This window comes from Pleurodeles waltl, chromosome 4_2 (assembly GCF_031143425.1).
Source record: "Pleurodeles waltl isolate 20211129_DDA chromosome 4_2, aPleWal1.hap1.20221129, whole genome shotgun sequence".
NCBI classification, from domain to species: domain Eukaryota; kingdom Metazoa; phylum Chordata; class Amphibia; order Caudata; family Salamandridae; genus Pleurodeles; species Pleurodeles waltl.
In genome coordinates, this window is record NC_090443.1 from 338,719,587 (window position 1) to 338,736,955 (window position 17,369).

Here is a 17,369-nt window from a genome sequence, read left to right on the forward strand (position 1 = left end):
GAAGGCTATGTCTAGGATCTTTATCAAAGGTCCAGAAATGTTGAGGAGCTTATCCTGGCATTTACATCAGGCTCTGTCAAGACCTTTTTTGGGACCTTCGCCACTTCATAAAATTGACCATGATAGGGTCTACTTCGGGGGTCTCTGTCACCTTGCCCTCCAGGTCAGGCCTGGGGCATTCAGCACATAGCCTGGCACGGACCTCCTTGTCAAATGCCTCTCTAATATTATTTTGGACATACATCGCTGGTTTGAAATTTAGAACTTTTGGTACTTTGGACTGCGATTCATCTCCTCTCCCCGATCATTTTCTCTTACTGGGTCCTGGGTGTCAGCGTGGTCACTATCACTGTGCCCAGCGGACAAAGATCCATAGTCTGAATGATTGGAGGGATTAATCATGTCATCAGGGGAAAAGGGAATGGGTTGGACAGTGCTATACCCATGTCCCTCCCTGACTGTATCTAAGAGTTTTTCAAATGCCTCTGAGTGGCCCATCTCTTGGCTTGACGCTTGCCTTTATTAGGTTTAGTAGGTGGAGTTTGGGGGCCCCCGGAAGGGTTGATGAGAGGTAACCACCCTTGTTGGCGGTCAAAGCTTTTCAAATGCTGGGTGAGGGGTTCCAGGGCTTTGGCTAAGGCCTTATTCCCAGACATTTGGACGTTATTGTCAAGCGCTTTGACCAAATTTTCCTCTAGGGAGGGGGCATCATTGCCCAAATATTCCAAGTCCTCTTCATATTGGTCATACTGGGCCATAATTCTTTCCAGGGTACAGGTTATCAAGGGTAGTGAAGCTGCAATATGTGATAGTATTTAATTATCAATAAGAGCTTATGGGAGTAGCCAAGGTCCTTTCTATCTCTTTTCCCTCTTCTATTTGTCACTGCTGCCACTACCCATGTGCCCACCGCCTAGCACATAGGTGCATAGAGCTCCAATATCCATTCCTCAAACTGCATAAGCAGCAGCAGAGGGATATGGTGGTGCAGTGATGGTACGGCGGGAGTTAATAGCCCCATCCCTTTCCTTTCTCTGCCCTTCTCTTTTCTCTAGGCCCCCCTGTTTGAGACTGCACCTTCAGCCCGCTATGCCAGCCACCGCTGTGATCCGGTTGTGCCACTCAGCTCTACTCCGCTTGTGGCTCAAACACTCCTGCCATTACTTGTCGACAGTGCTGCACTTCCACTTCCTGCTACCAACAAAACAAGTAGTTAGGCCTAAGTATCATGTTTATGCAATAGAAACTTGCTGTGCCACTTAAAATGCTGATCTGGCAGTTACATGAGATAGGACGAGCAACCATGGACTAGAAAACAGCCCAAGAGATAGCCAGTAGCTCAGATTGGTATCAAGGATCCCATCCATAATTTTGTGGTTTATTGCAGTAGAATCCCTAAGTGTGACACGTTTGCCTAGACATGGGTCCCATGCTCTCTGAAACAAAAGAGTCAAGCTATACCTCACTGAAGTGGTCTAAGTGGGCTGAACCCTGGACTAAGGTTGCTTGTGTTCTCGTCTGGAGGGGCCCTAGTCTGGCAGTTCGTGCTACACTCCTGTCACTAAAGTTGGACCATGACAGATTTGCATATAGTCAGTCTCTGGAGTAGCACAGAGGGTGAAGAACAATTGACTATGGTGTAGCCTGAGTGACTGCTAGTGGCTGCGACTGGTTCCTACATCCCTTTCAACAATATGTTGTTTCTTGCAGTTACAGCACAGGGACAGGGGGCTGAGAAGAGAAGTGCCTTGCTCCTGGTGAGTTTTCCTGCCTATTATTTTTATATGTAACCTACTACCAATCCTGGGCTTAAATGAAGAAGCTGCATTTTGTATTGTGATAGTCCTCCCTGGTTCATGCCTCTAGCAGATGTTCTGTGGAATTTTACTATGTGACAGTAACACCCAGTGGCAAGTCACAGTAGGACACTGACATTTTGCTTTTAATTATTTTTTAGGTAGCAGCCTACAAGACAGTGCAGCTGTCTGGTTTGCTAAAGACATCTTGGGGGCTTTCACAAAGTTGATCTAGGAATGTATTCTACTCGTTGATTACCATTGGCTTTGTGGTTTTCCATTTGCTGGCTTTATTTGCTTTAGGCTCTCCAGGTTCATTTCGTCCCTCCTGTTGCCTAAACCTTGTTTTCTCTATCCTTCCATGAACTTTCTGTTAACAGGCCTTTCAAATCTGGTCTTATCTTGTCACATTTGCTGTGCATTCAAAGACCGAGGTCAAATGTCAGACACTGACTTCCAAGGCCGCTTGTTTACTTTTCTTTCTCTAACTTCAAAGTGAGAGGATTAATGTGAAAATCCTGCTGCATACCGGGAGTAGGAAAGAGTTTTTTTCTAGGACAGGACCACGTTTAAATGAACTGTGTAAGTATTTCAGAATATATACAAATTATGAACGCACAAATAAAGTACATTTGTTGTTATTTCTGCAGTGTGTTGCAAACAAATACTTTAATATGATCAAAACAAGTCATTAAACTATACTATGCAATTTCCACACAATTTTGTCTGTGCACCATATAGTTTTATTAGTAAAACTGTCTGTCTGTGCAAATGTAATTGTCATTTTAATTGAAAATGTGTTGTATGTATTGTAAGTATGCTACCACACCAATTAATACACCACTCTACTCTGCACCACTCCACACTACTGCACTCTACACTGCACCACTCCACTTTACTACTCAATGTCACTGCACTCCGCACTACTCCACTCAATGTCACTGCAGTGTATGCCACTTCACATTAAGCCTCTCTACTGTACCCTGTACCAGTCTACTCTATATGCCAATGCACTCTTTGCCACTCTTCCCTACACCACTGCACTCGTCACTGCACTCCACACCACTCCAGTCTAGGCCACACCAATCTATTTTGCACATCACCTCTCTATGCCACTCTGCAGCACTGCACTGTATGCCAATACACTCTACACCAATGCATTTTACTATCTAACACTCAATTCTATGCCCCTGCACTGTACACCAATCCACGGTACACCACTCTAACCTACTCTGTACCACTGCACTCTATGCCACTGCACTCTACGCCACTTTACTCTATGCCATTACACTCTATGCAACATCACTCTACCCTGCACCACTCCACACCACTTCATTCTACTGTGAAACAATCTAGACTTCGCCATTGTACTCTACTCCACTCTGCACCACTCCACTCAATGCCACTGCACTCTATGCCGCTCTACTTTTAACCACTTCACTCAACGCCAATGCACTCTACACAAATGCACTCTATGGCATTGCACTCTACTCTGCATCACTGTACTCTATGACAATGGTCTCTACACCACTCTGCTCCACTCTTCACCACTGCATTCTGACACTGTACTCTGCAACACTGCACTCTCCACCACTGAACTCTATGCCACTCTACTCTTTACTACTCCACTATACACCACTGCACACTATGCCACTCTACTGTACACTCTATGACACTGCACTATATGCCACTCGACTCTGCTCCACTGCCCTCTGCATCACCCAACTCTACACCACTCTACTCTGTGCCACTGCACTCTACTCTGTGCCACTCTGTTCTGCGCCACTCCACTCAGCACCACTGCACTCTACTATGCACAACTCCAATCTACGCCACTGAATTCTACGAGGATGCATTTTACCTGGCTGAATTCAATGCCACTGAACTCTACACCACTATACTCTGCAACACTCTACAGCAGTCCACCCTACTCTATGCCACTGTAGGCAAATCCACACTATGCCACTCCAATACACCACACTCTCTGCCACTCCATTCTACAACCCTCTACTCCACTCTTTGCCATTCCACTCTATGACACTGGACCCCACTCTCCTCTATGCCATTAACTTTTAGCCATGCTGAACAATGGCCATGCTGGTAAACAACATGGCTAAAACACATTGGCAAACCTATAACTCTTGCATAGGCAATACCTAATGGCTTTGCCACAATCAATTCCGTTCCTTCATCACTTTTTTTACTTAACAGGCTGAGCTGGCTGGAGCACAGCAAGGATAGTGGAGTGGGGCTAATGTTGCGGGGAACAAAGGTAGTTGGTTGGATTTTAGAATTGCTTAGGGGGAAACTGTTAAAAAGGCATGAAAGACCTTATCACACATGATGCCAACACAGCCTTACATCCGGAGGGGGCTAAGGTGCCTTTGGATGGACCACCTCTACAGACCTGACAACTTCTGAAAACTTTTCACTATGTAAGGAGGGGTATGGTATTGGAGGGGGCTGAAGCATTTCTTTTTTTTTTAGTTTAAAGAGAAAGTTTATTGATAATTAATACAGTATTCAAAATATATAAATACACTTGAAGACATGAATAAATAATACAGTAACAGTTCAATTTCATGAAACATACTCATTACAAAACACGAAAAATTTATCAATGCTTTGAACTATAGGTATACATGCATATATTGAGTATATAGATGTATGAAATTATGAACACTATAAGTAAGTACAAAAAAAGAAATGTAAATAAAACAATTCATGGCGGTGTAGAGACCTCTTCATTTCTAGGAAAATGATTACGTGCAGAATAAGCAAAAGAGTTCAGGTAATTTGTAACATGTATCCATAACATAGCAAGGGATAAGGGGGAAATATAGGCTCTATCCAACCTATGGTTATAACATATACCATACCACCAAGCTTGAAAGGATAATTTAGAAGAGTCCTTCCAATTTTTCTTAATTTATTGAAAAGCAACAGACAATAATAAATCTAAGATTAAAATACTATTTTTTAGACAAGGGGACCACTTGTCTGCAAGGCTACCTAAAAATATATTTGCAAAACTTAAGGCAACTTGAGTGTTAAAAATAGTATTCATTTGATTCCAAACGTTAACCCAAAATTGAAATGTATATGGACAATCAAAAAGCATATGTTGAAGATCTGAGACTGGCCCATTACAAGACCAACACGAGGATGGAAGATTAGAGTTCATTACATGTAAAGACGATGGTGTAATTAATAACCTATTATAGATAAAAAATAAAGTTTGAGTAGCATTAGCTGCTCTTGAGGATTTCCGTATTTTAATCCACACCTTATTCCATAAAGGAAGTGAAAATGAAATATCTAAATTTTTCTCCCACTGTATTTCTATTTCAGATTTAGGTCTGTCCTCAGGAAGGGCAGTAATTGTCCGATAAATACGACAAGCCATTGAAGACTGTACAAGCAGATTCTGAATTGGAGAAGGTCTGAGAAAAGAAGCTTGTTGAACTGGGAAGGATTGATAAGAACTATTCACGACATGTATTAAAGCATCATATTTTTTATCAACAGAGGTCGGAAATGAAAAAAGAAGTTGTGCTTGTACCAAGGAAAGAGCAGATTCATGTTCATACAATTGATGTACCCATCTTAGCCCCTTTAAATGCCACGCTTTCCAATAGATAGGTCTATTATTCAACTTGATGTACTTATTATAGCAAATAGACAACTTTAGAAACTGTACTCTGTCTCCATTGTATGGAGCAAAAACTGGCTGCAAAATTCTACATTAACTTTTCAAAACAGGCAGGGAAAAAGATGCTGGTTTATTTGACAAAGTTAACACCTCCAGAAATGTAAAAGGGACAACAAATGACTTTTCAACTTCAACCCATAATGGTAAACTAGGAGAGTCCTTCTCATTCAATAAATAAGAAGCTTGTTTAAGGGAAAAGTCCAAAGGATAAGAAAAAAGATTCGACAGTTAATTCCTCCACAGATTTTAGGCCTTATTAATTTTTGAAGAGACATTCTGGGTCTTTTATTATTCCATAAGAATTTGGTTAAAATAGAGTTCACCCTCTTAAAAAAAAGACAAGGGATATTAATTGGAATATTTGATAAGTAAAGGAGGATAACAGGAAGCAACATCATTTTAAGCGAGTCTAATCTACCGCACCAGGATAAAAATAAAGGATTCCATTTAGCTATAAGAGAATCAAGAGTAGAAAATAGGTGAAAAAATTACAGGAAATTGTATCTTTAAAAGAAGATTTAATCCAAATACCTAAGTATTTCATTTTATCGTTGTTCCAGTGAAAATTGAAAGACTTAAAATCCCCAGGAAGACAGAATTTATTTAAGGGAAATATTTCACATTTATCTTTATTTAACTTATACCCTGAAATAGAAGCAACGTTTTCTACCTCCAATAAAAGGTAGGAAGTGAAGAATTCAGGATTGATATCAAAAGTAAGATATCATCAGCATAAGCTGAAAATTGTATCTGCCTTTCCCCAAAATGGAAACCATGCTAACTTGGATTAGCTTTAAGTCTCAATAAAAAGGACTCCAAAGCAAGAACAAATGAAAGTGGTGACAGCGGACACCCCTGACGAACTCCTCTAGAAAGTGAAAAAGAGGGAAAGATGAGACCATTTAGAAAAATAGCAGCTCTAGGAGAAGAATATAATAATAAGATTAGATTTATACATTTAGTTCCAAAGCCAAACCATGAAAGCATTGAAAAAAATAAAAAGCCAATTAACGCGATCAAAAGGTATTTTTCAGCATCCAGTGCAATTGCTTATAGGGATTCATTAATAACAGACTTACTTAATATATTGAAAAATAATCTCGGGTTATCAGATAATAGACTGCCTTTAATAAAACCAAATTGCTCTTTACCAATTAATTTAGGAAGAATCAATTCCAAACGCATGGCAATAATTGTAGCAAAAATCTTATCATCTAAATTAACTAAAGAAATAGGTCTATAATTCTTACAAAACTTTGGATCTTTGTTATCTTTTGGTAAAATAACTATTAAAGCTTCTTGAAAAGAACCATCAGAGGATTTTTCAGTAATAAAATAGGTAAAAGGTTGAAATAATCTTGGAACCAATAGTGGGGAAAAATGTAAATAAAATTCAATAGTAAAACCATCTGGGCCTGGAGCTTTACCCTTCTTAATAAGATTTAGTGTATTTTAATGGAAATATCATTTTCAAGAGCGGAAAATTCATAGGGTGAAAGTACAGGCAGATCAATGGTAGACAAATATTGATCAATAAGATCCTGTGTGGGATAAAATTCAGGAGTATATAAATGTGTGTAAAAAAAGAATGAATTCATCCAAAATATCACCATTCTTATGTAATAAACCATTGGAAGAGTTATAAATAGAAGCTATCTTTGTTCTTTCTTTCCTAATTTTAAGATAATTTGCTAGAAGTTTTCCTGACTTGTTCTGACCCCCATTGCACTTAGCACTAGATTTAAGAAGATAAGAATTAGCAATATCAGTCGAAGTTTTATTAAAAGTAAATTTAGCTTGAAGTAAATCATTAAGACAAATTGCAGACTTTGAAGAATAATATAGATTTTCTGGATGCTTGATAAGACCCACCAAATGAAGCAATTTTTTTGCAGCTGTTTTCCTTTTATTGGCAACATAAGAAATAATAAAATCCCTAGATGCTGCTTTGAAGGCATCCCAAATGATTTGAATAGATAACTGGGGAGTATTATTTTCCACAAAGAATTGTGTTGCAAACTTCTCAAAGATTTGAGTAAAATTAATGTCAAGTAGTCAGGAATTCATAAAATCTCTATCTATTACTCGGCTGATTATGAACAATAAGATCAAGATTCATACTCACTGGAGCATGATCCGAGATTAATATGGAGCCAATTTCCGAACCCAAAACATGTTGTACGAGATGTTGTGAGACAAATAAATAATCAATTCTCGGCTGGGAAGAATGTACAGGGGAGAAAAAGGAATATTCCTGTAATGTGGGGTTATACAACCTCCAGACATCCGTTAAAGCTATTTGTGTAATTATAGAGGTAAATTGTGAAAGTATGGTAGATGGTATGAATCTAGAATTGGATTTACGATCAATAAAAGGATCCATAACTATATTACAGTCTCCTCCAAAAATAAAATATTTATCTGAAAGATACATCAACTTAACTAATATTTCATTACAAAAAAATGTATCCGGTTGGGTAGGAGCATAAACATTAAAGATAGTGAAAGGTACTTTATTAATAGACATTGAAACCATAACCCATCTACCAATCACATCACATTCTTGAGAAATATTAGAATTATTCAGTGCTTTATGAGACAGTATAATAAGTCCATTTCTGTTACACGTGCCCAGAGACAAAAAAACATGACTTACCCATTGCCTTTTAAGTTTAGCTATCTCAGTCTCCGAGATATGAGTCTCTTGCAACAGGGCAATATCAGCTCTCAATTTTAAGATATGTGTTAAAACTCTTTGCTGCTTTATTGGGGATCCTAAACCTTTAACATTCCATGAAATAAATCTAATTGTCATTTAAGATACCAAGTATAAAATAACCATGAATTAATGCAAGTAAATCAACTATTATTGAGGACAAATTGAACCGAAAGGAATATTTTGACATACAGAGGAAGAAGAATATAACTCTGAACAGGAGAAAGTAGAAAAAGAAAAAGGAAAAGAAGGAAAAATAGTAAAAGAAGAAGAAAAGGAGAAAGAAATAAAGAACAAAGTGCATTATAGAAGGAAACATTTAAAATATTTTTCGAAGTAGTAAAAACATACCTCTAAGACAAAAACAATGTGAGGGTGGTGAAATCACAAAGGGAAGATAATGCAACCTTCACTCCACGACTGCAGACACAGGAGGCAAGGGAGACCGGGCCACACAAGTTGCTACCACAAAAGACAGGTACTTTAAAGAAGAAAAATCTAAAAAAGAGAAAAAACAATAGGGAAATTCAAAACCTTTAGAAAACATGACGTGCTTAAGATTACATGAACCAGTAATGAGTATACCCATTAACTGAAAAAAGAAGGAAAAACACAATATAATAGTCAAGTCTCGCTTACTTTAGATGTATCAATTTTGTTGTTTCTACACGAGTCAGTAAATTGCTGAAGTAATACTGAATCTTCATATGTTGTGGTCTTATTATTGTAAGTCACCTTGAACAAATACGGATGAAAAGGACCATATCTTGCATTAAGCATATCCAGAAACTTATTTTGTTTGTCCGCCGTTGATTTAGCATAATCCTGAGCAAAGAAGAGATTGGAACCTGACCACATGGTCCGACCTCTAGCTCTTGCTGCTCTGAGAACCTTTAGCAGGTCTACATACTCCAAAAAATAAAGTATTATTCCTCTTGGTTTTCTTGACGTCAAAACCATATTTGAAGGATGACCAAGTCTATGTGCTGTTTGAATATTTAAAGCAGGAGAAGTAGGCAAATCCAGAATTTTTGGCAGAAACGATTGAAAAAAAGATAATGGGTCAGAAACTTCAATTCCTTCAGGTAGACCATAACTACGTAAAATATTCCTTTGGTTCCGATTTTCTATATCCTCTGCATGCTTTTTCAACATAACGAACTCAGCCTGTAGAGACTTAATAGATGCAACTGAATCCTCAAGCACTTCCACTCTTCGTTCTACCTGAGAAACTCTATTCTCCACAAGAGACCATTTATCATCCAAGATGTGTAGTTGTTTATTTGTATCTTCCATGTAAGGTTTAAGAGCTCTTATTTCCTCAAGAATTAATCCCATAGAAACAGTGTCAACAACTATAATAGGAGAAGGAAGATCCTTCTTAGCTCTCTTGTTGGTAGACGTCGATATTGTAACTGGAAGTTTGGACGATAATTTATTAATAACAGTAGGGGGAGAAACAGGTGTTGAAGGTGTACTATCAAGATCAGTAGGCCCTGTAGCCTCCATATTCGACAAAAGGGTGAATGAGTTCGACAAAGGAATAGTATCTGAAGCTTTATTATTTTGTAGCTTATTCTTAGTCAACTGAAGGTTCCTAGATATGCAAGAAAATGTATTTTTACCTAGTAAGTATTAAGTCATATATTGTAGGAAGTAAGGCTCCTCCTCAGAAAAAACATAAAGTAGATCAAATAACTGGACACATTCTGGTAAAAAACAAATTATGAGAAATAGAGAGCATAGATACACACTTTGAAGCCAAAAAGCGCAAAAAGAAGATCTGAAGCAGGATGTAGAAGCAAAAAAAAAGACATTGTGAGGAACAAACAGAAGAAAAAAAATGGCGGTCTTAATCAATTCCTCAGACGACTGCCATTTAATTCAGTTAATTAAAGAATAAAAAATTGCTTTTATGTCATTTTAGAGGGAATAATGCACTCCAGGCATATTCCCCTAACATTTCCTCTCTCGAACCGTAAACAAAAATACCCTTGAAACGGACCAAATCCCTCGTCTCCCGTTGCTGTCACGGAGCTCTGGGGAAGGCAGCCATCTTCGATCGGCACCAAGCCATGCCCCAGGCATTTCTAAATCGAATAAAAAACCCTTCTGAGGCTGCCACAGATGTCCTTGGGAGGTTTCACACCTCACTAGACATCGACTAAGCAGAGCTTCCTAACAGGAACTGGAAACCCAATCTACCCAATGGTTTCCAGACCACTTTGAGTTTTACTGAGAGCAGCACTTCATTGGGAGACCATTTGAATGGAGCCAATGTTGGGTGGCATGTGGTGGCATTGTGTGAGTTGAAATGTCTTCTTCTAGCCAGGTATCGATTTCGAGTAGTATTTAAGACATGCCTGCAAAACACAGAAAGAGAGGCACATGTTTTTTCAATAATTAAGTGGTGCCAATGGTGGCACAAGCACCGTGGAGGAGGAAAACATATGCATGCTGTGCTCCGTGAGTCTGAGGTCCACTGAAACGGCCTACCCCAGTGACGTCCCCAATGAATGCATGCTAATCCCATGGAGGGCCTGCAGCATTCTTGTCACAATTTTAGAAATTCCCCCGTTCATTGGAAAGGGATTTTGGACACCATCTAACAACTATAGCTGAACAACTTTGGCTATTGTCTTCTGTTTCATTATTATCATTATTTATTAAGAGGCATAGGAGAAGACACAGCAAAGCAAGAAAGAAGAACAATATTTTACTGCCCAGTGACTTAAGAAGAAAGGTCAATAAATCATGAACGTTTTTTTTATATGAAGGATCATAAGATGACATTTATAAAATACCTTCTTGACAATTAAACACATATCAAACTTGATAACACCAGACCATAACATTACATGCTCACTGCAGTTCCTAGTCCCTTTCCTGGCCCCACGATCTTGACTATTTAGTGCCATAGGAGATGCAACTACCACCCTCCACTCTGAGGCCCATATTTATACTTTTTTTGCGCCGCATTTTCATAAACGAATTACACAAATTCAGCGCAAAAAAAGTATAAATATGGGCCTGAGCGTCTTTATTGCTGAATAAGAGTAAAACTATCAAACGTAAATATAGCTGTACATCTCCAGTAGCTTAATCACTGTCTAAGACCAGTCACAGTATGGCGTCTTGGCCATGCGAGTTGGTATGTAATAGTGCTTGGGTCATGGCCGCTCAGCCCATCAATGCCTCTTCTGCTTTTGCATCAGTCCTAGTTTTCCTCATGTGTGCCTCCTCCCAATTCACTCACTCCAGAAGATCAGTTCTCGGGGCTGTGTCAGTCAGGGGATGAGGCTGAGCCAATTCATGGCAATGCATCTTTTAGACACCAATAGACCTAGGATTGTATATCGTCTAGTGAGTTTTTTTTGAGGGGGGAGATATCCGGCTGGTGGCCCAACAAACAATTTTTAATAGCTAATGGAACGTCCCATCTCAACACTAACTTTCATTGTGCTAGGATCTTGGCCCAAAACTCAGATATTTTTGGGAAATACCACATCATATGAACAAAGTTCGCTCCAGGTGCCCTGCATCTAGAACAGGACCCAGATGTTGAGGGATAAATGCATTGCAGGCACTCCGGGGAGAGATATGTCATATGAATAACGCTATATTGAAACAGTTTAAATATAGCAGATGTGGCTGTCCTACAGGCCCCCTCATGTATCTTAGTCTGATCTCGGGAGTAATCTGTTCTACACTGTACCGTTGCCATCGTTCTTCTACCTTTAGCGAATGATGGTGCCGGTCAGCCCAAAGTGCACAGTATAAGTGTGTAATGAATCGTTGTCCCCTTACCATAGCTAAGAGAGTGACCATAGTGTGGGTGGGGTCTGGTGCATCAGGAAATGTAGCCATAATTGGCGTGCCGTGACAGATATTTTGGCAAGTAGGAGGAATTGTTCCCCGCCTCAGTGAAAGGTTGCCTGTGCCTCCTGCAATGATATAAAGCGGCCATCAGGATAAAGATCAGCTAGCACTATGCAGCCTTCCTCTTGCCATTTATCCTTTACCATCACTTGGGCTATAGTTCTGAAATGAAAGATTCTCCAGATATCTAAAGCTAAGGCAAAGGGGGCTCGCCTCAGGAAATCAAGAAAGTTTAATATGTTTTTGCAAAAGTAAACATGATTATGCATAATCCCCTTTAAAGCCAGTCAACCAATTCTGTTGTGGTTCGGAAATCTTCTCGGGTGTACTTTAAAATTCCTAGGTATTTATAGAATAATTCATCATAAAGTAGTATTTCTTTAATCTCTCGTTCCCACTCTTGTCAGAAAGGTGATAACACATTTGGGCAATTAAAGAGAGGCCGACCAGTAGTGTGAAGAAAATCAAATGGTCATCAGGGCCGTGCACCATTTTTCTGTCACCCTAAAAGTAGTCACATAAAATCATGTTCATTATAATCTTCAATACTATTTTATAAACTGGAGAGCACGCAGAAGGCGTAATAAAATAAGTGGGTCTCCACTTTTTTTCTGCCTAGCAAATAAACTTCTTATCTGAACATTTTTAAAGAAGCTTGTCCAAAGTTAAATTTTATATTTCAGTTTCAATTCTGCATAACTTATATTTCCATCTTTGTACCGAAGTTATTTTCCTATGTGCTTCATGGTACTGCCCCTTTACTGCCCAGGTAAATTGCTTTAGGGGAGGCAGGCGTTCCCCCGCAGTGGTACACTTCCTGGATCTCTTGCATCCTTAATCTTCCAGATCCATTCCAAGTACCACTGACACATCACATTTAGCGTTTTGAAGCTGATCTTTGATGTGTTTGGGCTATGCAATTTGTTGGCATATGCTAAAGTCCTCTGCTCTTTAGTCATACCATTCCAAATAATGGAGGGGAACTGTGTATTGGGTTCCGGGAAGACAATGCGCTGACGAAACTGTGCGAAAGATGCCAAATAATTAAATTCGGGTAACATCCACGCTTCTTTTGCCAGGGGAACACGCAATTTCCTTTTGGTAGGCCCAAGGCCTTCCCAGCCCACACAATCCAGCATACTAAAATATTATATTTAGAAAAAGGAAGATTTGCACACAAGGAAGGCATTGAAATAAAAATCGCTAGTACGACATTTATACGACCAACCAGGGACACAAGGCATGTTACCAGATCTGATTGTCAGTCTCAGTTTTTGATAGTAGACCCCTATAATTCAGATGATGCTTTAGTGCAGCTTACCCCTGTGCCCCCAAATACCGAACACTGCAAGATCTAGTAATTGCCTGTGTCTCTTCTGCTAACTCAGGGATCTGGGCATTTAATAGGAGTCCTTACATCATGGTATCATTTATTTTATTGCTGGAGATGTTAAAATGTATCTATTATCCTAAATAAATTTTTATATTTCGCAGTTAAGGACCCAAAAATGAAGTCACATCACTTGCATACATCAGAATCTCATTAGCCTCTAAGATTTTAGGACTGTCCTTGACTTGAACCACATTGGTTATATAGCTATATAAACGATCAACAAAAGCTCCACTGTTAACTGGGAATATGGACAAGCCTTCCTAGTGGCCAATTTGATCTTAACCTCACCCACTGGATGCCAGTCATTTTTTAGGTCAAAGTCTACCAGTCTGGTTTGCTTACAACTTTTTGTGGGCATTGTAGGAGGCTGGCCTGGCTTGTAGTGGGTACCAAGGGGTACTTACACCTTGCACCAGGTCCAGGTATCCCTTATTAGTGTAGAGGGGTGTCTAGCAGCTTAGGCTGATAGAAAAGGTAGCTTAGCAGAGCAGCTTAGGCTGAACTAGGAGACGAGTGAAGCTCCTACAGTACCACTAGTGTCATATGCACAATATCATAAGAAAACACAATACACAGATATACTAAAAATAAAGGTACTTTATTTTTATGACAATATGCCAAAGTATCTCAGTGAGTACCCTCAGTATGAGGATAGCAAATATACACAAGATATATGTACACAATACCAAAATATGCAGTAATAGCAATAGAAAATAGTGCAAACAATGTATAGTCACAATAGAATGCAATGGGGGCACATAGGGATAGGGGCAACACAAACCATATACTCTAGAAGTGGAATGCGAACCACGAATGGACCCCAAACCTATGTGACCTTGTAGAGGGTCGCTGGGACTGTAAGAAAACAGTGAGGGTTAGAAAAATAGCCCACCCCAAGACCCTGAAAAGTGGGTGCAAAGTGCACCTAAGTTCCCCAAAGAGCACAGAAGTCGTGATAGGGGAATTCTGCAAGGAAGACCAACACCAGCAATGCGACAACAATGGATTTCCTGACGAGAGTACCTGTGGAACAAGGGGACCAAGTCCAAGAGTCACGATCACGTCGGGAGTGGGCAGATGCCCAGGAAATGCCAGCTGTGGGTACAAAGAAGCTGCCACAGGATGGTAGAAGCTGTGGATTCTGCAAGAACAACAAGGGCTAGTAACTTCCCCTTTGGAGGATGGATGTCCCACGTCGTGAAGAGCCGTGCAGAGGTGTTTCCGTGCAGAAAGACCGCAAACAAGCCTTGCTAGCTGCAAGGGTCGCAGTTAGGGTTTTTGGATGCTGCTGTGGCCCAGGAGGGACCAGGATGTCGCCAATTGTGGGAGGAGACAGAAGGGGTGTCCAGCAAGACAAAGAGCCCACTCAGAAGCAAGCAGCACCCGCAGAAGTGCCAGAACAGGCACTACAAAGTGGAGTGAACCGGAGCTCACCCGAAGTCACAAAGGAGGGTCCCACGACGCCGGAGGACAACTCAGGAGGTCGTGCACTGCAGGTTAGAGTGCCGGGGACCCAGGCTTGGCTGTGCACAAAGGAAATCCTGGAAGAGTGCACAGGAGCCGGAGCAGCTGCAAATCACGCGGTTCCCAACAATGCAGTCTAGCGTGGGGAGGCAAGGACTTACCTCCACCAAACTTGGACTGAAGAGTCACTGGACTGTGGGAGTCACTTGGACAGAGTTGCTGAGTTCAAGGGACCTCGCTCGTCGTGCTGAGAGGAGACCCAGAGGACCGGTTATGCAGTCTTTTGGTGCCTGCGGTTGCAGGGGGAAGATTCCGTCGACCCACGGGAGATTTCTTCGGAGCTTCTAGTGCAGAGAGGAGGCAGACTACCCCCACAGCATGCACCACCAGGAAAACAGTCGAGAAGGCGGCAGTATCAGCGTTACAAGGTCGCAGTAGTCGTCTTTGCTACTTTGTTGCAGTTTTGCAGGCTTCCAGCGCAGTCAGCAGTCGATTCCTTGGCAGAAGGTGAAGAGAGAGATGCAGAGGAACTCTGATGAGCTCTTGCATTCGTTATCTAAAGAATTCCCCAAAGCAGAGACCCTAAATAGCCAGAAAAGGAGGTTTGGCTACTTAGGAGAGAGGATAGGCTAGCAACACCTGGAGGAGCCTATCAGAAGGAGTCTCTGACGTCACCTGCTGGCCCTGGCCACTCAGAGCAGTCCAGTGTGCCAGCAGCACCTCTGTTTCCAAGATGGCAGAGGTCTGGAGCACACTGGAGGAGCTCTGGGCACCTCCCAGGGGAGGTGCAGGTCAGGGGAGTGGTCACTCCCCTTTCCTTTGTCCAGTTTCGCGCCAGAGCAGGGCTGGGGGATCCCTGAACCGGTGTAGACTGGCTTAGGCAGAGATGGGCACCATCTGTGCCCATCAAAGCATTTCCAGAGGCTGGGGGAGGCTACTCCTCCCCAGCCCTGACACCTTTTTCCAAAGGGAGAGGGTGTAACACCCTCTCTCTGAGGAAGTCCTTTGTTCTGCCTTCCTGGGCCAAGCCTGGCTGGACCCCAGGAGGGCAGAAACCTGTCTGAGGGGTTGGCAGCAGCAGCAGCTGCAGTGAAACCCTGGGAAAGGTAGTTTGGCAGTACCCGGGTCTGTGCTAGAGACTCGGGGGATCATGGAATTGTCTCCCCAATGCCAGAATGGCATTAGGGTGACAATTCCATGATCTTAGACATGTTACATGGCCATGTTCGGAGTTACCATTGTGACGCTATACATATGTCGTGACATATGTATAGTGCACGCGTGTAATGGTGTCCCCGCACTCACAAAGTCCGGGGAATTTGCCCTGAACATTGTGGGGGCACCTTGGCTAGTGCCAGGGTGCCCACACACTAAGTAACTTAGCACCCAACCTTTACCAGGTAAAGGTTAGACATATAGGTGACTTATAAGTTACTTAAGTGCAGTGGTAAATGGCTGTGAAATAATTTGGACGTTATATCACTCAGGCTGCAAGGGCAGGCCTGTGTAAGAATTGTCAGAGCCCCCTATGGGTGGCAAAAGAAATGCTGCAGCCCATAGGGATCTCCTGGAACCCCAATACCCTGGGTACCTCAGTACCATATACTAGGGAATTATAAGGGTGTTCCAGTATGCCAATGTAAATTGGTGAAATTGGTCACTAGCCTGTTAGTGACAATTTGGAAAGAAATGAGAGAGCATAACCACTGAGATTCTGGATAGCAGAGCCTCAGTGAGACAGTTAGTCATAACACAGGTAACACATACAGGGCACACTTATGAGCACTGGGGCCCTGGCTGGCAGGGTCCCAGTGACACATACACTAAAACAACATATCTACAGTGAAATATGGGGGTAACATGCCAGGCAAGATGGTACTTTCCTACAGGCATTCTAAAAGCTTTCCTGGAAATGCATTCTGTCCATCGCTGACCATTGCCTATCTGGTCTGTAATTCACATTTTCTGACTTTCTGTTTGCTGGCTTTATTTGTTTTAGGCAGTCCAGTGTCAGTTCCTCCCTCCCATTGCCGAAATTCCGTTTACTGTATTCTTCCTCGAACTTGTTTTCTGTAAACATACCTTTAAATATTGTTTGTCACATTTGCTGTGCATTCAAAGACAGAGGTCAAATCTCAGCAGGCTTTGTTGTTAGAGGGAACACTATATCCTTTCTTTGACTTCAAAGTGGTAGAATTTATGTACTAATCCTGTTGAGTACCTCTGTGAGAGAAGAGGGTGTAGGATGTTTTTTTTATAGCACACAAACAAAAAAAAAATAACTGTGCTGATGTTGTAGAATATACCAGATTAAGTACAAACGAAGCATATTTTTTGTAAATCTGAAGTGTAGTGGAAACAAATATTGAATACAATCAAACACATCAATACATAAAATGATGGCATTTG

At 41.1% G+C, this 17,369-nt stretch overlaps 1 long non-coding RNA gene across 1 annotated transcript in view; it reads right to left on the reverse strand.

Annotated features, from left to right (window-relative positions):
• The window catches only part of LOC138292664 (uncharacterized), a 360,464-nt gene that overhangs the window by 72,729 nt on the left and 270,366 nt on the right, over nt 1–17,369 (reverse strand). The window contains exon 3 of the long non-coding RNA XR_011202754.1: nt 8,576–8,722. This is a non-coding gene — a long non-coding RNA (uncharacterized lncRNA). The remainder of the gene's footprint in view (nt 1–8,575; nt 8,723–17,369) is intronic.